Source organism: Crinia signifera, chromosome 1 (genome assembly GCF_055691185.1).
Source record: "Crinia signifera chromosome 1, ASM5569118v1, whole genome shotgun sequence".
Taxonomy (NCBI): Eukaryota; Metazoa; Chordata; class Amphibia; order Anura; family Myobatrachidae; genus Crinia; species Crinia signifera.
Window position 1 is genome coordinate 425140753 of NC_139217.1, and position 22144 is coordinate 425162896.

Below are 22144 nucleotides of genomic sequence, written 5' to 3' on the forward strand. Positions count from 1 at the left end.
TCTGCATGGGGGCAGTACGGATGTTGTAATGGTTAGCATTACTGCCTCACAGCTGTATCTATGGGTTCAATTCCCACAATGGCCCTAACTGAGCAGAGTTTTTATATTCTCTCTGTGCTTGCGCGGGTTTCCTGTGGGTACTCCGGTTTCCTCCCACAATCCAAAAATATACTGGTAGGTTAATTGGCTCCCAACAAAATTAACCCTAGAATGTCTGCGTGTGCGTGTACATGTGGTAGGGAATATAGATTGTAAGCGCCACTGGGGCAGGAACTGATGTGAATGTTTAAATATTCAATGTAAAACTCTGCAGAATATGTGTACGCTATGTAAATACATAAATAATAATAACTAAATCTACATTATAACACTCTGTAAGGCACCTGTTTCTCGTGAGTAGCCTTTTTGGGCTGCTTGTGATTCTCTGCCAGTTCTTATCTAGGAGAAGTAATGTATTCTCTATAAATGATTGATAAATCCTCTGTATCCCCTGACATCATAAAATATGGTCATCTTTCACATCCTAATCTCCTCCACAGCACTGTGCTCAAAAATATTTGCTGTAATACAGATACAATAGGAAGTTTCTTACCTACACTGAATGGAATTCACTCTTATGTCATTCGATTATCATGCTCTCTTTGATCTCAATTTCCCTCAAGGTCCTGTCAAACTTTGTACTAAAATGTGTAAGAAAAGTTTCCAAGATAACCTCCCACAGGGATTATAACTAAGAGACTCCTGGTAATGACCTATTAGGGATGCAATGAGTTCTAGCACATGGCTATTTTATTACTATATGACAGTGTTGCATCCCCTCCCTCAGAGCAAACCACAAGTCTGTTGTATACACTCAGGTGAATGTACTGTATGACCATACACAATTGTTTATTTATTTACAGTTTCTTATATAGCGCAGCAGATTCCGTTGCGCTTTACAATAGTAGACAGTGATAAAACAAACTGGGTAACAACAGACAGACTTGGAGGTAGGAGGGCCCTGCTGCAAGCTTACAATATACAATTGTTTCTTCATATGATAAAATGAATAAACTGGCCAAAAAACAAGTTTAGGTGTAAGTGTGTGTGTGTGTGCATTCATATTATGTGTGGGAAGCACACGGTGTAAGGGTTAGCATTGCTGCCTCACAGCGCTGAGGTCATGGGTTCCATTCCCACCATGGTCGTCACTGTGCAGAGTCTGTATATACTCCCTGTTCTTGGGTGGGTTTACTCCGGGTACTCCAGTTTCCTCCCATAATCCAAAAATATGCTGGTAGATTAATTGATTCCCAACAAAATTAACCCTAGAATGTCTGTGTGTGCGTGTACATGTGGTAGGGAATATAGATTGTAAACTCATCTGGGGCTGGGGCTGGGACTGATGTGAATATTCCGATTTTCTCTGTATAACGTTGCGGAATATGTGTGTGCTACAGATGTAGTGCCGCTCATTCACAATCGCCAGCCACCAGCCTCCGCCAGCCCCCACCAGCCACCGGAAAGGGGCGCGCGTTCCGACGGAGCTCTCCGCCGCCTCCCCGCACCCCCCTAACCCTACCCGTCTCCCTGAAGCGGAAACGGGAAGGGTTTCCGCGCCCCACCGCCAAGTGACTGGGACGCACGTGCGTGTGAGATGCTCAAGCGTCCCAGTCGGATGGAGCGCCGCTCCACCAGCCAGCTGTATATAAATAACTGGTAATAAATAATAAATGATCTGTGTTATATGACAGGGAGTTCACTGCAATGAATTATGTGGATGTCACTGTGTTTCTCCCTGAATTCCATGGCAGTCACTGCACCGATGTTAGTATAATATTACCATTGCAATGCTTTCTGCCATCCTCACCCCCTTGAATCAACTGGCCACGCCTCTTCAGCTTTGCACCGCCTCCCTTCAGTGGGCCCCTGCCACTGCATTCCCCTTGTGGGCTGCCCAGTCCAACATTGCATGTCACACATTATCACCAACTGAAAAGAAGAAAAGAAGATAAACCAGAAAAAACTATCCAATAATTATTTATAGCAATTTCAACTTTAAAAATCATGACTAAAAAGTTGCCATCTTTGTGTTTCATTTTATCAATGAATAATATGTGGATTGGTATTTCCTGTAGCATTACAGCATCTCATCTGTCCACATAAAACTTGCCTGAGGTTAGGTAAATACTGGTTTGCAAAATCCCATGAATTCATCAAACCCATTCCTTATCACTGACCCCAGTGATGAGGAATGCAGTGGTCTAAGTGGGATTATTCTAGAGTGATCATCCATGTAATTCTCTGTATGGTACCTCCTAAGTATGGTGGATTTACCTCCTAGCACTTGATTTCCATTGAAATTTATGATGTCATGGTACCTAACAGGATTATAGGCATTTCCCACCTTTGAAATCCCAGTAACAAAAAAAAAAAAGACTTTTAAACTCTGCAGGATATCTTTAGCCTGTAAAACAGGATCTTATGCACTTTTACCAAAGACGTGTTACAAAGGATTGAAATTATATTTAATCCTCTAGACCCACAGCAAAGCCAGAAGCCTTGATCTTTAATAAACCAATGTTTGGTTCCCTCGCTTCGAGATTGTCACTGAGAGTGACAAATGCATTATAATAATACAATTATTCATACAGGTCTTTCTCCCACCGGCGCTGAAAGCTATTCTGTTTTTATAGCTGTAATTGAAATGTTGACTCAGATCAGAAAGCAGAAGGGGGTATGCTGTTATTTGCCAACCCTACAATTTAATGCAAATATTCACAGAATGGTTATCTGCTGATTCTCAGTGGGATTCCTATTCAAAGGGAAAGTAACATCTCCATTATATCAGGGCAGTAAAATTATAGGGGTCCTATTTATAAATGCCCCAGGTGGCAGTCACATGGTGGTGTAGTGCATTTATATCGCAGGTGACCTAATGTATAGTTCTGCAGGGATTTAATGCATGTTCTGACTTTTGTCACATGTTGAATACCCCTGCTCTAGGTTATTGGAGCAAGTATTGTGGTGTATCTGTTTCCATTCTGTGTCTGTATTCTCTATATGAACACTTGAGATGAGAACCATAGAGTAGTACACAGGAAGGGTGACTGTTATAGACTGAAGATCACGCTGAGACCACAAACTTGGTATAATGGAAGTGTCTTGGTGGCAGGACTTTTTCTTTCCTTATTCTTCTGTCATTTCCAGTGGCAGATTTTACTTAGGGATGCAGCCCCCCATGTAAAATCTGCCATCTCCAGTTATACCGCTTTCAGATCTCAATACATTGTTGCACCGGGACTTTGAAATGGTTCCGGTGCAACCCTGCATTTGCGGTCTGTTCAGATCGCCTCTGTGAACCAGCAATATTGCCGGTTCGCTGACGTCATGTGGGGGCACGGTGGAGCGTCATCAGGGGCGGGGGAGGAGGCAGTGCTTAGAGCTGGTGCTGCTCCAAGTGCTGCCTCCTCCATAGTGTGAACGGTAAACGCTCGACCAGTTTAATCCATTCACACTGCACAGCAACATGGCAACGAACCGTTAAAAACCCTGCTTTTGTCTTTACACGTTCGGATTGCTGTGTTGCTACCGGTTAGCTGTAACCATTAACCCCTTTCACATGACACTGATTTACTGGGTTGAACCTGCAAGAAACCGGCTTGTACCCGGTTAGGTGCAATGTGAAAGGGGTATTAGTCTGTGCAGAGGCATGGATTTGCTTCATATTGAAAGCTTTACTTGTGCATGTGTGGTTCTGGATGCTAGATCCATTGCACAGGTGGGGATGCTGCTTGTGCGTGGTGTCTGCCGGAATCATACAGTTGATAGAAATGTGGACTGCAGCACCGGCAGCCCCCTCCACAGAGAAGGTAAGAGCCTCCACTGGGCAATCCTGCGTTAGTCTTGTTTAGTGGCAGCGCCTCCCTTTTGAGTGAAGGTGGCAGTCCAGCATTCTGAGCAGCTCCGTGGTCTAACCCTTGTTCCCCTTGATGCCTGCCAGGTGTATTCCACGTGTGGTCCACATGCTTTTCTGTGATAGGGTCAAAAGTTCGACAGTGGGTAAGGTTGACAGGTTCAAGTGGAAAATAGTAAAAACAAAAAGGCTGGGGATTTTTGTGCCATTTTGTATATGTAACCATATCCAAGAATAATCATTGGAAATGCGTACCCTCGCTCACTGCATTTGAGGCAGGTTGTTGTTTTTGATGGCAGCCCACGTGTGTAGTAAATCGAGCAAAACTTGGAAAAAATTACACCCCCAAAAAAACGTGTCTTGAACTTTTGTACTTGTCGACCTTTAGCACTATCTACTTTTTATCCGTTGACACCACAAAGACCATAAGGATTCAACCTACTGATGAATAACCAATAAATTGGAACCCCTTCTAGGAACTACTTCGGCTGCCGCCTGGAACAGCCGCCCAGCGTGTGAACCCCCCCAAATGGCTGTGTTTGGCAGACAGTACTTCTAATAGGAAGCTACTGCCAGTACCAGTAGTCTCACTTATGTGTGTGTGTGTGTGGGGGGGGACTCCAGAGTGATAAGCACTGAAAAAATTAGTGCTGTGTGCGCACCCCACTGGACTCAGGGGCACATGTGCACTGCACCCATCAGAAATACGCCACTGCATATGACATCTATTCAGATTGTAATACGGAGAGCCTGGGAGCAGCCCATCCTCTCGGAGAGTGCCAGCCACGCCCCCACAGTGACACTGCTGGGAGTTCAGCGCAGCTCTACCACTTTCCACAGAGGCTCCATTCCCCTTTTAGGGGATGTGCAAGGTCCTGAATTACAAGGAAGAAAAGATGGGAGGTTTGCATATATGATTGCCTACCCTCGATCTGTCCTAATATTTAGTTGACTCCATCCCTTGGTTCAAAAAGACTGGTGTATGTGACTCTGCTAGTGCGCACTAGGCTGCCAATGTGGTATATCCCTTCAGGTGCCCTCCCACCTGTACAAATTGGTGCAAAAGACAAAGGTTTGGGATAAATCCACTTTCAGCGCCACTGATGAGGAAGGGTAATATTGAAGGAAATGTACGTTCCTTATAAATAAATACGTTCCTCTTCTCCGTGTATGTCACTCGAGGATTCAATCGAAATGACAGGCAGTTTTCAATATATCCTTTAAGATGCCGTCCTGTCCCCGGGGTATTTCATCCAGTATATATGCAAAAGAATGTGCAAAGGAGATGCATATAGTGCAATGACCCTTTTTTATTCAAATGTAACACATACTGACATATACATGAACAACACACAAGTGGGTAGTGGAGGGAAAACTGTGAGAGAAAAGGTGGTCTGTAATTACCAGATCAAATTGAGAACTCCTTTTGGGGAAATTCTCTAATGAAGCATGGATTGAAAGGATAGCGCTCTGTCCTGTCCGGATTCAGTCCAATGCAGTGTCCCCTCTGCTGGTAATCGTGGCCTCCGTTCTCCTCAGTGCCTCCACAACCCCGTACACCAACGCGTTTCAATCGCTGACTGCGATCTTTTTCAAGGTTAAAAGTTTGTTGTCCTGTGCGGGTTTAAATCCCATTCTCAATTAACTTGCCCACCCTCACGCCAGCCTCCTGGCGTTCTTGCGGCATGACGTCCTACGCTGGCGTCCCTGGTTGCTAGGACGCGACATGACGTCCTCTGAGCGTCCCTGGTTGCTAGGACGCGGCATGACGTCCTATACTAGCGTCCTCTGAGCATCCCTAGTTGCTAGGACGCGGCTTCCCGGCTTCTAAGGGCGCGGTCACGTGTTCCCCTTACGTGGCCGCGTCTCCTGTTTCACGGTCTATCTTATACACGTTCTCCGTGCCCGTGGCCATCCTCCATTATTCTTTGAAGGGGTACAAAGTTCATCTTTTTCTCGGTTCAATAGGGATAACTATTATTCAAGTTTTCTTTGGTCCCGAATGAATGGTTTTGATTTGTTCTGCCCGGGACTGGGTTCTTTAGTGTAAAGTTACTTGTGCCCAGAGAATAAGAATGAAAATAAATACAAATATTAAAAACAAGCATAAAATCCTGTTCATAAAAAAAAAAAAATTGATGATACAGTTTTTTAAGAGATACTGGATAAAAATGTATACATACATTTTTTTATATATAATAAAAATATATATAAAATGTAAAATACGTATGACTATTCCTCCCCTGGATGTATATTGCACTTTCCCCACTCAAACAAACATCATAAAAAGTTATACGTAAAAGAAGAGGCTGAAACATGTGTGTTCCAAGAAAGTGCTGCAGGTAGGGTGGATAGCAAGAAGGCAGAGATAGAGGTAGTTCCAATTTAAAAATTGTCTATAAGAACCACTTAAGTTCGAAGTCAGAGTTTAGCCCCCCTGGCTTCAGAGTATTGTATTCATAGATGTAGCGCATCTCTTCTTTCGCCAGGGTGCTTGTTAAATTTCTTTTTCGTGGGTCTAGAATTATTGATTTGATTCCCATGAACCTTTTAATATGTGCAGTGGAACTATTGTGTTTGGTTTTAAAATGGTGGGACAGTGAATGTGTCTCCAGACCCTTTCGGATGTTGTTCATATGTTCACCCATTCTGATTTTAAACGGTCTAGTGGTGCGACCTATATAAAATAGGTTGCACGAGCATTCTATGGCGTATACAATGTTCTTGGTATTGCAAGTTATAAAATTTCTGATTTTGCAAATTTTTCCTCCAATGTTAACCTCTTCAATTTTTCTAATTCCACCGCTTTTAATCTCTCTACATCCCTTACAGTCCCCACACCTGTGGAAACCTTTAGTGGTGATGGTGCCTTTTTTAGTCGAGGGAAGGGCACTCCGCACTACATTATTACTGAGATTGGGAGCACGTCTGTATATGAAAGTGGGTTTATTGGGGATGAGGTTCCCTATGGTGTTATCTTTCTTTAGAAGGTCCCAATGTTTTTTAAATGATTGCTCAACTAGTCTATGTTGTGAATTGAAGCCCGTAATGAAGGCCCACTCTGTTTTCTTTTTATTCGGATTGATCGGATTCGGCTTTGTTCTATCCTGTAATAAATCACTCCTTTCTATATTTTCAACTTCCTCTGCCACTTGTTCTAAAGATTGTGAATCATAGCCACTGCCCTTGAATTTTGATATCATCCTTGAGGCTTGTTCTTTGTATATATGGTCCTCATTACAATTTCGTCTTATTCTTTTCAGTTGTCCGCCCGGGATGGATTTGAGCCATGTATTATGATGGCAACTGTCTCTGCCTATATAACTCTATAAAAGTCTATCCAATATAAGCGAAGAAAGGATAGACTTTTTGGACATCAGCATCTACACCGAAGACAATAAATTAAAAACTATGACGTTTACAAAACCTACAGACTCACAGAGTTATATATTCCACTTTATCTATTCCCAAGGCTTAATACATTAATATAACACACCCCTGATCTGTTCATACCCCCACTATCCACGTCGGTGTGGAGTTGATTTCATACTCTCAAGTGTGGCGAACGCAGCGAGCCACAGAGCCTGAAGCGTGGCAAGCAAAGTGAGCCCGCTAGGGGACGCAGATTACTTGACATGTATTTTGCGTCCCCTCGCGGGGCTCGTTTTACATGTCCCCTCGTGGGGCTCGCTGCGCTTGCCACGCTTCGGCCTGATGTGGATAGTGGAGGTTTGAAATGGAGGCATTTGCCAGTATGTAATATGGAGCACTGGCAAATGCCTCCTTTATTGTGCATGAGATGCACTTGCGCACCGCACCCCTCCCTTTGTGCACGAGACGCACACGCTAGAGAACCCCTAACCCTGACCATCTCCCTGCCGCACAAATTACTAAGACGCACAAGCTTATGAGACGACTGTGTGAGAGGCACTCACTTGGCTTGCCAGGGACGCCGGGGACAGAGCTGCAGCTCGCTGAGACAGTATGGTGACTACGCTGCCTGACGGGGACGCTACACTGACTACGCAGGGCTGCCGCTAACTACGCTAGGCTACCTTTCTAGCTTGTTAGCATACTATGCATGTTCCGGACCTGCACGTTCATATATTACACATTGCCATTTCCTCTAAACTTGCTACTAAAGGGGTGCAATTGGGCTATAATGAGGAATTGTCACGTAGGCAAAGTTCAGTGAGGAAGTGTACAAGGCACTGTGGCGTAGGCAGCCTAACTAGGCACTAAGGGGGAAATTTCATAGGATGAGAGATTCAGAAAGTGAGAGATTTGGTAAGAAATCTCCAGTTTTTTAAAGCGGCAATCACTTACACTGCAAAACCAGTTTGATTTTGCAGTGTAAATGATTGCCGCTTTTAAAAAAAAATGGAGATTTCTCACCAAATCTCTCACTTTCTGAATCTCTCACCCTGAATGTCTGTACACACAATACAGGAGTACATACTACATGAAGCTGCGTGATGCCCTTGGTATTGTCTAATGGCTGTATGAACTTAAGCCTTTGCAGATTTAATTATGTCAAATGACTTTAGAATGGTTTGGATAAGCACATAATATAAAACTAGGTGATTCATCGCGCCCTACGGGCGCTCTTCACACCGGCGTAAGGGGCTACGCCCCTTAATTTGTGAACATTTGTATTGTGAGAAATATGGTTAGAATTGTATGAAAGATGCCCTGTATTGCAGCTTCTGGCAGTGGGTGAGGGTCCAGCGTGGCAGCACAGGAGTACCGGACGGTGGCCCTGAGTCAGTGTCTCCTCCTACTGGGTGGAAGTTAGGGTGCATGAGAGCAGGAGGCTGGGATATGAGGCATGATAGGGGTATGTGGGCAACACAGCGTCAGCGATTACCCAGTGGTGGAAGTTACGGTTCAGGAGAGCAGGAAGCTGGGTAGTGATAGGGGTGTGTGGGCATACGGGGGACTAAAGAGGGTGGTGGACACTGTGCAGCTTCTGCCAGTGGGTGAGGGTCCAGCGTGGCAGCACAGAAATACAGGAGTCAGTGTCTCCTCCGACTGGGTGGGAGTTAGGGTGCATGAGAGCAGGAGGCTGGGCGGTAAAGCATGATAGGGGAATGTGGGCAACACAGGGTGAGCGGGTCTCCACTGGCGGAAGTTACGGGGCAGGAGAACAGGAGTCAGGGCAGTGTCCTCCCACATTGATGGCAAAAGCATTCAACATCGGCCATAAACCATCGATTATTTGAAAATCATTGATGGTCGATGGGCATCCCTAGAACTGGAGGAGGGTGGGGGACAGTATGCAGCTCCCGGCAGTGGGTGAGCGTCTCCTCCCACTGGGAGGGAGTGAGCGTGCATGAGAGCAGGAGGCTGTATAATAGTGGTATGTGGGCAAGACATTGATAAAAGTTGTGGCGCTGGTGCAGAGGGCAGTGGGGAAACCTGCAGTGCGGCAGCCAGGGCCGGATTTCCCACCTAGGGGCGGTACCTGCTTGTGGTGGTACAGGATCCCCCATTGTCACGGGGGTACGTGAAATGCGGGAGCGGGGGCCGCGGTGGTCCGCTGGGGGGTGGAATTGCCGGAAGGGGGTCTGGGGGGTCTGCAAATTGCGGGAGGGGGGGTGGTGTGTGGGGATCCGCGGTTAGCGGGAGGGGGCGGGGGTCCGCAAATCGTGGGCAGGGGCGCGGGGGGGCTTGAATCATGGGAAGGGGGGTCCGCAAATTGCGGGAGGGGGGTTGTCGGGGTTAGTGAATTGCGGGAGGGGGGGTTGCGGAGGTCCGTGAATTGCGGGAGGGGCGCGTGGGGTGCCGTGAGTCAAGAGGGGTTGGTGCGGGGATCCGTGAATCACGGGAGGGGTCATGAATCGCAGGAGGGGGGGTCGTGGGGGGGCTGCGAATCGCAGGAGGGGGGGTGTGGGGGGTTGCCGTGAATTGCATGAGGGGGGCGTGAATCAAGGGAGGGTGGGCGCAGGGGGGTGGTGCGGGGGTCCGTGAATCGCGGGAGGGGGCATGAATCGCGGGAGGGGGGGTCGTGGGGGGTTCCGAATCGCAGGAAGGGGGGTATGGGGTGTGCCGTGAATTGCGTGAGGGGGGCATGAATCGCGGGAGGGGGGGTCCCCGAATGTGTGAATTACGGGGCGGTGGCAAATCGCGAGAGGTGCCGAGGGAGCCCGCAAATCGCGGGAGGGGGGCGCTACGGGGGGTTTCGTGAATCGCGGGAGGGGGGGTCGTGGGGGGTTGCGAATCACAGGAAGGGGGGTGTGGGGGGTGCCGTGAGTTGCGTGAGGGGGGCATGAATCGCGGGAGGTGGGGTCCCCGAATGTGTGAATTAGGGGGCGGTCGCAAATCGCGAGAAGTGCCGAGAGGGCCCGCAAATCGCGGGAGGGGGCGCTACGGGGGGTTCCGTGAATTGCGGGAGGGGGCGGCGCGAATTGCGGGAGGGGGGTCGCAAATCACAGTAGGGGGGGTGTGCCGTGAATCGCGGGAGGGGGGGTCACGGGGGGCCCTTTTAATGCCGGGAGGGGGGGTCGCAGGGGTCCGGCGAATCGCGGGAGGGGAGGATGCAGGGGTCCTGTGAATCGCGGGAGGGGGCTCGCGGGAGGGAGGGGTCGCTGGGGTCCCACGATTTGCGGGAGGGTCGCGGGGGTCCCGCGTTTCGCGGGAGGGGGTGGTCGCGGAGGTCCAGCGAATCGCGGGAGGGGGTGGTCGGGTCTGGGACGGATATTAGACAGCACTTACATCGACAGCCATTACATCGACACCATTAGTTCGACAGCTCAATAGGTCGACATGGTTTTAGGTCGACATACCATTAGGTCGACATGTCATTATGTCGACAGCTCATTAGGTCGACAGCTCATTAGGTCGACATGTTTTTAGGTCGACACTGCCATTTGGTCGACAGAGTCTATGTCGACAGTCAAAAGGTCGACATGGGTTTTTTCACTGTTTTTTTGGCCGAAATGTCGACACAGTCGACATGGACACAGTTTGAAGTGTACCGCAGCCGCTCGCTATGCTTCGGGCACGGTGCCTCGCTGCGCTTGGCATACTATTTTATTCTCCCACCACGCCCTAGTGGATAGTAGGGCATGAAATACCGCCTGTCGGCACATGTCGGCTCAATTAACAGTGAAAAAACCCATGTCGACCTTTTGACTGTCGACATAGACACTGTCGACCTAATGGCAGTGTCGACCTAAAAACATGTCGACCTAATGAGCTGTCGACCTAATGAGCTGTCGACATAATGACATGTCGACCTAATGGTATGTCGACCTAAAACCATGTCGACCTATTGAGCTGTTGAACTAATGGTGTCGATGTAATGGCTGTCTATGTAAGTGCTGTCTAACAATAGTCCGGATACCGGGGTGGTCGCGGGGGTCCCGCGAATCGCGGGAGGGGGGTCGCGGGGGTCCCGTGAATCGCGGGAGGGGGGGTTCGCGGGGGTCCCGCGAATCACGGGAGGGGGGGTCGCGGGGGTCCCGCAACTGGCGGGAGGGTGGAAAGCGGGGGTCCCGCGAATCGCGGGAGGGGGGGTGCGGGGTCCCGCGAATGGCGGGAGGGGGGGTCACGGGGGTCCTGCAAATCGCGGGAGGGGGGGTCGCGGGGGTCCCACGAATCGTGGGGGGGGTCGCGGGGGTCCCGCGAATCGCGGGAGGGGGGTCGCGGGGGTCCCGCGATTCGCGGCGGGAGGGGGGGGCGCAGGGGTCCCGCGATTCGCGGGAGGGGGGGTCGCGGGGGGTCCCGCGAATCGCGGGAGGGGGGTCCCGCGAATCGCGGGAGGGGGGGTCGCGGGGGTCCCGCGAATCGCGGGAGGGGGGTCGCGGGGGTCCCGCGATTCGCGGGATGGGGGGTCGCGGGGGGTCCCGCGAATCGCGGGAGGGGGGGTCGCGGGGGGGTCCCGCAAATCGCGGGAGGGGGGGGGGTCGCGGGGGGTCCCGCGAATCGCGGGAGGGGGGTCGCGGGGGTCCTGGCAGAGGGTAGGGATGTGCAGGAGTAATGGTGGATGGTGGCTGTGGAGTAATGGTGGATGGTGGGCGTGTACTGTAGCCCTGGCTGGGCAGGGGGAGGTGATGTCAAGGGGGTGGAACGTCAGACACATGAAAGTGAAACTGTTCTACACAGGAACGTTCTCCACAGGGGTTGAGTGACAGATCTGGCTAAATATATAAGAGATACTGTGGTCCTTTAACAATAATATCTTCCCTAAGCAAAGCAAGTGATACGGCACATTTAGAAGAGAGAGCACACATACAGTAGACATTAGTACAGCCTCAGCATACTATAATAAAAGCTGTGTGATTAGAGAATAATGCAGGGTTATGCTGAGGGAGAAGCGGGTTCCTGAAACACTGATGTAACTTCTGGAAATGGAAGTTTATTGAGAGGTGTTATCAGTGGCAACGAGCATGAAACCCTTGGTAAGGAGCATTTAATACCCATGACAATGAGCACGAAATCCCTTTAAAGGAGCATGTAACACCTGGCAATGAGCATGTAATACCCTGGCAATGAACATATAGAAAACAAGAAGCATTTAATCCCCCATGACAATGAGCAAGAAACCCCTGGCAAGGATTATGTAACACCTGGCAAGGAGCATGTAACATCTGTCAAGAAGCATGTAGGGCGGTAAGTCCTATTAGAGGCATTATGAATAAGCAGCACTAGTGGGGGCATTATGTTGTTGCCCTAGTGGGGGCATTATGTAGTGGCACTAGTGGGGGCATTATGTAGTGGCACTAGTGGGGGCATTATGTATAAGCAGCGCTAGTGGGGGCATTATGTAGTGGCACTACAAGGAACATTACGGGTTAAATTTACTAAGCCGATCGTATACAGCCGATCCTCGTATGAAAGGGTACGAACGAGATTGGTCGTGTATGACAGAAAATCCGAATAAAGAATATGACAAATTTACAAAGCTGTCCTATTCTTCTTATTCATAATTTTCAATGTCACAGCTGTTTGTACACATTCGTATTCATTCATGTCAGTCACCATCTGATTGAGGCCATGCCCACTGATCTTTCCACCCACCCACGATTCTAAACACGGGGCATAGGGGCTAAGGTCACACGTGACTCCCTTTCCCTCAGCTCTTCCTCTGTTTGTTTTTTTTAGCAGACCCTCCCCCCTCTCATGCGGCAAAGCTATCCACATTTCTGCACCCACACCACCCTGTCGTAGCACCACCAACTTCCTTCTTCTCCCCCATCTCTGTCCCTGCGTCCCCTCTGTCACTGCGTCCCCGCTGTATCTGTCCCCATCCTCAATATTTGTGAATTTTGGCTCAATCTATGTGGCATAATGTGAATTTTGGCTCATTACATGTGGCATAATGTGAATTTTGACTGATTCCGCGCTGCATAATATGTAAAGGGCAAGTATTAGGGGGTCTACTATATTGTTGCATAATGTGTATAAGGTGTATACTGTGGTGAACTATACTCAAGGACATGCCCAATTTTGAGTGACCACACCCCCTTTTCATTACAAAGACACATGTGGCCGCTGATGGAGAAATCATTCGATGGCCGCCGACCATCGAATGATTTCTCCAGGGCTCGCAAATATAAGTCAGTGGAGACTCAGTTATGTTTGCGGGCTTCTGGATGAAGATGAAGATGAAGTGACGTTAGCCGCCCGCCTATGGCACACCTCAACACACCCGCATTCCTTTGGGAACACCCAGTGTTTTCATGGGAACGCCCATAAAACGCTGGGCATTCCCATTAACACGACCCAAGTCTGACGCCCCACGCCCACATTGCTACATGTGAACGGCCCAGTGACATTGCATATCAGCGAGGCCATTCGCACAGTGGACCAGCACATGCGCACATGTGTAACAATAACTATGCACATGCGCAGTCGCAAAAAATTGGTCCCCGTGTGAATGAATGGTGGATCAATTCAATCACAATCACCCCCATAGTACCTAACCCTAAGTACCTAACCCTTAGTGCCTAATCCCAACCCTCCTGTTGGGATTCTGGCACAGGTCTTCTCACCAGTGTCAGTATACCAGCACCAGTATATTCACTGCTGGCATCCAAAGCACCGGGATTCCAACTACAAACCAAGTTATACCCCTTTCACACCAGCCTAACCCGCGACTTGCGCTGGTGTGTAAGGTTTCCAGGCCAAAATCCCTGCAAAAATTGCCAGGATTTCAACCTTGCTATGGAGTTGAGTTGTTCCCGGCTTCAACTCGGGGACCTGGCCAGTGTGAAATGGGTAGGGGGTACTTAGCCGGGTTGCCAGTCTTTGGTGTGCTGTCAGGTCAGGGATCCACATTGGTGGCAGGCGCAAATGACAGGACAAGCGGCAGATGAAGATGAAGCATCCGGAGAGCTGCGTCATCTGCACCCACCATCTGACCTGTCATCTGTGCCCGTGCCTGTGTGGATCCCCGGCCTGCACTAAGGACCAACAACCGGGGGTGAGTACTCGCTGACATCCCGCCACCTGCCCGCTGCCTGCATGCCTCCTCCCCGCCTCCTTCCTGCCACCTTCACGCACCAGAAAAAGCAGGGACTTTTCTGTTGTAAAAGGGGCCAACCCGGGTATGGCCCGGCATGATCCCTGGGCCATATATCCGGGTGGGTACCTGCATTTTCTGTGTGAAAGGGGTATAACTAGCTGCAATTTCATTTAATTGAAAATACACACATTCCATGAAATCATGCAGCATATTTAGCATATACTGTATTGTTTGACAGATTCAAGTGAAATTCATATAGAAAAGAAATAAGGTCAGGCTCTGGAATACATTGTAAAAACATTTTTTTTACTTAAACTTTTCATCATGAGATTTAAGATCGTGTCTTGGCTTCAGATGTCTCCGTCTTTGATAATGGGCCAACAGATAAGCAAACACTGTGTGGGATAAACTGTATTTAAGATTTACTATTATAGTTTACTATAGAAAGTTGCCAAGTTACAAGCTACTACACCTTCATTTAAACATTTTTCCCTCACAATATCTAATCCTGTGCCAAGACTAATGTAAATCATCCCACTCGTCACATTCACTCGTACTGCTGGTATATTGATTCCAGCGGTGTTGTAGCAAATGTACTTAATTGACAAGGGGAATGAAAAGAAATCAGGATCAGGCAGGACCAGCAAAGTGGCCCAGACAGTTCTCTGTGGGTAATTTTTATGTGTGTGTGTGTATATATTTTTGTTATATTTCTGTGCAATACAATAGGCAACAACAGTATATGCACTTATATATACCTCCCAATTGTTCTGGTTTTTGAGGGTCAGTCAAGTCAGAGCAGCGGTGAATAGGTACTGTGTGCACGCAAGGGCACGGTGGTGATGCACTCGCGCAATGCACCCCTGGGACTGGAGATGCCCCTGAAGAGGATCCTAAAGGCCGCCATGGACATCAGGGGACGAGGTAAGTATGAGCCCCCCCACCACCAAAATATTTCGGGTTTTGGAATACGCGGCTAAGGGAGACCTGACCTGTACCATACTTGCCTACTTTAGAAAACTAGTTTCAGGGAGATTATAGACAGGGGCGGATTGGGATGTAAAACCAGCCCGGGAAATTTATAGAAGCAGCCCTGGAGGCGGGGTCCGCAAAGGGGGTGGAGTCTGTTAAGAAAGGGAGCATCCCTACTAATAGAATCTGATTCAGAGATACATGCAGTTGCGGCCTTTCTTGTATTTTTTGATGCAGTTGTATATGCACTTTATGCTGTTACACTGTCACCATCAGATGCATTATTGAAACTTTCACCAGCCCTATCCTAGACACAGATCATCCGTCTCAGTATGGCCTCCAAAGCGAGCAAATCCGCTTCTCTGTATGCAACCACTATCAGCAACTCCGCCATATTACTCCGATAACATGCCCATACTGTGAAAAGCTGACCCCCTGTAACGCCAAGGAAAGCATTACACATTTATAATACACTTGTTGGTGCTTGCGCCTAAGAAGCTCTGTACGATCATCATTACATTGGCCCCCAAAGAAGTAAATAAAAAGAATTGATCCCTCAGGAAAAACACTTGACCCCCAACAGGTAACAAACATACAGACCCCCTATAGAGGGGGAGGAGGGGACCAAAGAAAACAAAAACATATGCCCCCCACATGAATAAACACACTGACCCCATAGTAAAAACAAACAAACATTTTCCTAAACAGAAATCAATACACATTGGTGGCCACAAAAGGGGAAAAACACACTGACACCAGACCAAAAAAAAACAAAAAAAACATTTAACATTAGCACCCACAGGAATAAAATAAAAGCACATTGGGCTCCACAATAGCAAAAAATTAGGAGGTAAGTATATGTCACTAGGTTGGCGGTACTGTGTCAAGAAGGCCATGGGCTTGCATGGACCGTATATGTACCTGAGGGCAGGGGTATGGTCAATAGTGTATTTCCCTGGGGCTGGGGCAGGGATACTGTATATCTAGGAAGAATGGGTATATTTTGGAGGCCGGGGCTAGATTGGATGGCGGATATGTGCCGGGGTGCTGTATGGTGAGGCCTAGAGGAAAGCAGGAGGTAGGCTTGAGTAGTGGCAGTGCAGATAAGGGCACAGGCTGAAAGTGGTATCGGTGAGCAGTAAGCAGGCAGGTAGAGGAATTGCGGATAAGGGGACAGGCTGGGAGTAGTAGTGTGGGAAGCAGGAGACCATCTGGAGTAGTGGGGGGAGTAGTAAAATGCTGTGAGGGGGTATGGTTAGAGTTAGGCTGTGGATGGTGTAATGGTTATACTCGTGTGGAGGTGGCACTCGCTTCAATCAAAAATTCAACACAGACCTCCTGTTTAGGTCAACGTTTCGAAGCTTTAATACATGCCTCTTCCTCAGGACCAATAATCACCAAATGACAGTGTAAAACACATTTAAATACATACATACCAACACGCCCTCAGTTGCCCGGCATTCCGGTACGCCCGCCATGGCCTGACGTCATCAGAACCTGACAGGAACATCACATCAGCACCCTCTGGCGCGCTGACGTAGCCCATACTCCGGACCCCTGCACGTCATGCCACAGCGTCTCAGCGTTGTCTGGTCTCCAGGGCAACCTTAGTAGCGTCTGAAAAAGACAAACATTACATGTTAGATAGTGCAATTAATACATCAAAAAAAAAACTAAACAAGTGTAATTAAAATATCCAACACCTGGTACACATCTAATACAGTCCAGTACATACATGCATATTAGCATTAACCAGGGTCCTAAAAACACCAATATAAAAAGAGAAATCAAGAAGCAGAAAAAACATATCGTCACAGCTAGAATTAAATGAAGCAATGAAACCCGGCAGATTCATTTAACCCCTTCGGGGCCAATGTACCCAATCTGTGGATCCATTGGGCCTCACATTTCAATGATTTCAGGGACCTATTGCCGCCTCCAATACTAGCTTTTGGTGAGCACCGAATTGGAGACCGCTGAGGAGTGCTGCTCTATTTCGTATGCTATATATATATATATATATATATATATATATATATATATATATATATATATACTATATATATATACTGTATATATATAGTGTTCATTCTAGCACTCACCATCTTTGAAAACCCAAGCAGTTCATCTTCACTGTCTGCTGTAGTGCTGTCTGCGCACAGTGTGGTCTGTATATCAGCACTGATATGCAAACCAGACATATGCTAGAAACACCACAGCAGACAGCGACACCCCAGGCAGGGACGAGGAACTGCATGGGTTTTCAAAGATGGCGGGTGCTAGAATGAACACTATACCGTATATATATATATATATATATATAAATAAATACAGGTTCAATCTGGCACTCCCAGTTGAATGGACATCGGTCGTGGGTGCCCTCTGGCAATATCAATAGAAACCGGCGATAAATCGAAACAGCTTCACGGATTCAAAGAGGCAAACGTGTATTTAGTGAAACCAACGTTTTGGGGTCTGTGAACACCTTGAGAAAAGGGGTTCACAGACCCCGAAACATTGGTTTCCCTCAATACACGTTTGCCTGTTTGAATCTGTGGAATGCCACTGTTGTGATTTATCGTCGGTATATATATATATATATATATATATATATATATTTTTTTTTAAAGAAATTTCACAGGCTTAAGTAAAACCACACAAAATAAACCTGTAGAACTAAGTAAAAATCGAACCTGGACAAGAGCACAGAGCGCTGGACCGGACATCAAACTCTGCATTCCAGATCTTGTAGTTTCTGGTCCAGTGGGTGACTTGTCCGAACCATACAGGGAACCATAAAGGGAGGCTTTATTATCTCTTTCCTCCTCTCCCTGGTGACAGGTGTCACCTGCAGGACTGGGCGCTAAAGGAAGCTCGTATGGCGCCAACACGTTGGATTCTTACAAGGATGCAGTAAGGAAAGCCATGTTTGCGCGGTTCCACGATAAGCAGCACTCCATCACTAGATTTTAAAGTGATTTAATAGCAAACAGCACTGTTTCAATGCGACTGGGCATTGTCTTCAGGCAGTCGCATTGAAACGTTGCTGTTTGCTATTAAATCACTTTAAAATTTACTGACGAAGTGCTGCTTATCGTGGATCTCTATATACTTTTGAAGCAAGCGGGCACCCTCATAAAAATCCTTTTATTAAAGTGGAGCTGCCGGACCTACGTGTGTGTTAGCAGGGGTGGCACGCTGCGGCCGCCCCCGCTAACTGCTGTGATCGCGGTCGGCAGTCCACAGCCCAGCCCATACCTGCTGGTGGGTGATAGCCCGGGGTGGGATATGGAGGGGGGAGGGTATAGGGAACAGATTACTGCTGAATGTGGGGGGAAAGTATGAAAGAGAGAGAGAGTTAGAGTTTAAAAAAAATTCAATTTGAAATACACTTACACCTCACTGTAGAAAACCAGGGTGTGAAAGGTTAACCTTTCAGTGTTGATATTGTCCAGCAGCCAGCTCCGTGCGTGCTTCAGCATGTAGAAGGGGGAGGGCATAGTAACGGAGTGCAGGGGAAGAGTGCCTACGTAGGAACAGTCAGATCAGAATATAGCTTGGGGGTTGCAGTGCCACTGCCAGCCTGTGCGGACGGAGATACAGGCTGAGTGTGCACTGTGCACACACAGTAACTCCCTGTGCTGCTGGGAAGGAGGGACAGGACATAAGCTGCTAGACGGAGGGGCTTCAGTATGCCAGCGCCACTGCCTGTCAGGTAATATGACAGGCGCAATTGCAGTCAGCAGCAGCAGTGTAGATAGCAGGGAGGGCACATCTACAGACTCCCTGCACCGCGTCCTGTGCCCTGCCCAGCGACCCGAAAACTCAGTCCTGCGCTGCCTGCTCTGCTGGGGATTACTTATCTTCAGCAGTGCACACCATCACACACAAGAGCCGCGGGAGGAGCTGCGTGTTGCTACGCATGCGCAGCAGCTCTCCCGCAGCCATCTTGAAAGCTGTCAAAGCTGCACCGGGCCGCGGCCATTTTTGTTTTGGGCAGGACGCTGCGGCCGCCCCCGCTAACTGCTGTGATCACGGTCGGCAGTCCGCACTCCGCAGCCCAGCCAGAAGGAAGAGCGGCCGGTTCTGGTCTCTCATGGACCGGCCCACCGGGAAATGGCCCGGTTTCCCGCCAGGCCAATCCGCCCCTGATTATAGATGGTAGTAGTATTGCAGGGCGCCCCATTGTCATGCTCCACCCAATGGGTGTGTCTGTTTCCATATATGGAGATGTTGTGAACGTGGCACCTAGAAGCGTGGTTGTGTACTGCTACTTCTGAGAGGAATCTTGTAAAATTACTTATATACAAATGTAGATGAGCCCCAAAGCAGTCAGTAAGAGATAATATACTTGCTAAAGTGCTGGGAAATTATGCTGACGATTCAGTGTAAATGTATCTGCCTCACATTCCTTTTTATCCCAAAAATATAACAGTATAATGTGGGCTAGGTGAAATGAGAGAGATTGCTAGACTAATGAGGGAGAGAGGGAGATTGCTGTTTTTTTCAGGGAGTCTCCTGCAGAATGCAGGAGGGTAGGCAACTATGACCTGTACATAACCACAAAAGTAAAAAAAATGCATCGTCTTCTACACTACAGCTCTTCCTCACCTCTCTTTTCTCACCTTTATGGGTACTGTATGTACAATGTATTTTATTCTAACTCAAGTGTTTTCTTTATGTCATAAGTAGGATCGGTGCATTGTAAGCAGCTGAAGCATGCTAACACAATACATCATTGTGTAAGTCATTAACAAAGGAGCCTCGCCGACTGCTCCTCTATGTCAACACGCAACAATACATGTTTATATATGTACAATCACATTGCAAATACTGTACCCAGCCCGCATAGTGAATGAAACTCTCAGGGCGACCTGGAATGTTCCCACACATAACATATGATTTATTCATTTTATGATATGTTACACAGTATATTTATTGCATACGGCTTCCTTGGGGAGTTTTGTCTGCAGGATGAAATTCATGTAGAAACTATGCAGCATTAGATCATCACATGCTCTTCCATTGAGAAGTCTATTTAATCTCAGCTCCCAGACATGACTTCTTCCTGTATGAAGTCATTTACTATAGGGTGAGATAGTATACTATTAGGTTCCAAAAGATAGCTGAAATACAGGCTTTAGTGAATTACTATATTATTATATTATTAAGTATAGGCAGTGTTGTTTTCCTACTGCAAAGTTGCTGGTACTGAGAAAAAAAGTTGCTGATACTGTGAACTAAGGCGCCAGTACTAAAACAAAGATACTAGCACCGTCCTAAAATTACAAGTTGCTACAAGGTTAACAGTACCTCCCACACTCTGGATAAGTGGCAGATGGTTATTTTATTTTTTATATTCTTAAATAATTTCCTGTTTCTGGAACAAGTTATAAGAATTACAAATGAGTCCAAACAGCTGCTTACTGGAGACAGCCGCCAGACGTAATGCAATGAGTATAGGTGAGATAGGTTTCAATGCAAATTTAAAATGATCACAATCATTGGCGGATGCTGCTGCATGGGCAGCAGCGCCCCTGGGCAGCAGGCCACCATTCGTGAAGCGGAGTTTGGTGGACTCGTAAGGATGCAAATTTGCAGCCTTGCGATTCAACCGGAATAACCCCCATAAAGCATAGCTCCCAACATGACCCATTCCAGGAGGGACAAATTGCTCTGCTCCTGGACATCCTTGTCAGTTGCAGTTGCAGAGGTGGAACTGCACCACTGTGGCAAATTCAAATAGGGGAGCTACACCTGCCAGTGAGACTGAATTGTTCTGTTTAGGTTGGCAGTCGGTGGGGCTCCCCTATTTGAATTTTAGACTGTGCTGCAGCCCTGCAACTCTGCAACTGCCACTGACATGCAAGTCCAGAAATAGAGCATTTTGTCCCTCCTGGAATGGGTCATGTTGGGAGGTATGCATAAAGTGTACCCAGGCACACCCTAATGTCAGATGCTGTCTCTGTGTCAAACAAATTGGCAGTGCTTTCTCCATTCCAGTGAGATAGAGGTGTCGGTGAGTGAGCCACTCAATGGCTCACTAGTTGTAGCAGTGCTATTCTGCCCTAACTATCCCCGCCACACAAAGACTTGAGGTCAGTAAAACGTTACATTGTACGTTACATTGTATATAGCACGTGTACTATATATACATGTACTGTATTCTGTCCAACTTTATTAAAAATACATGTAAACTGGGTTAAGATGTTTTCTCTTATGTTACTAAGCCCCTAGCTCTGGTTACTAAATATGAACATCTAGGCTAGGGGTAAATTTACTAAAGCTTATAAAAGTCATTATTTTCTAGTTTGCAATAGAGAAATGATAGACAAAATGTGATTGGTTTGCTATGGGCAATATCCTCACTTTTCGTTTTTGAAAGCTTTAGTTAATGTACCCTTATATGTGCAATTGTGCCTCCACCCAGTGGCGGATCCAGGGCGGATAACTGTGTGATCGCCCCCATACCACAAAGCCATTGATAAGCGGAACATCGTTTGCACTGGAAGCGGAAGTGCTGTTAGTGCATTGCACCAGAGCCTACAGCAATTAACGGGTCACCAGCTGATATGCATGTTGCACTAGCAGAGTACCCAGCAAAGTATGTTTAAGGGTGGTAATGTTTTGGGTCCATTGAAAAAAGGCTGTATTAAATGGTTACATGCTCACAGGTAAAACATCCTTGGTATATGGTATAGAGTTTATTTGACAGCCAAGTGACATAGGGTTGCAGAATATGCCTTTGCTAGGATATATTTGTTCAAATTATTTTACTACATTACTTCTGCCAATCTATTGGGTACATT

The 22144-nt window shown here is 47.5% G+C and overlaps 1 protein-coding gene and 1 long non-coding RNA gene across 5 annotated transcripts in view; both read right to left on the reverse strand.

Annotated features, from left to right (window-relative positions):
* The window catches only part of LOC146018927 (uncharacterized), a 226154-nt gene that overhangs the window by 138890 nt on the left and 65120 nt on the right, over nt 1-22144 (reverse strand). For 2 of the 4 annotated variants that reach the window (XR_014450530.1, XM_083151907.1), the window contains one exon: nt 20107-20420. The exons of the other annotated variants lie outside the window; for them this stretch is intronic. The gene's annotated coding sequence lies outside the window, so the exon portion shown is untranslated. Of the gene's footprint in view, nt 1-20106; nt 20421-22144 lie in introns of those variants that run through there. 4 annotated transcript variants of the gene reach the window in all.
* Nucleotides 5233-19388, reverse strand: LOC146031744 (uncharacterized). Its single transcript, XR_014457207.1, has 3 exons — nt 18732-19388; nt 16772-16952; nt 5233-5950 (listed from the first exon to the last, which is right to left on the reverse strand). It is a non-coding gene; the product is annotated as an uncharacterized LOC146031744 (long non-coding RNA).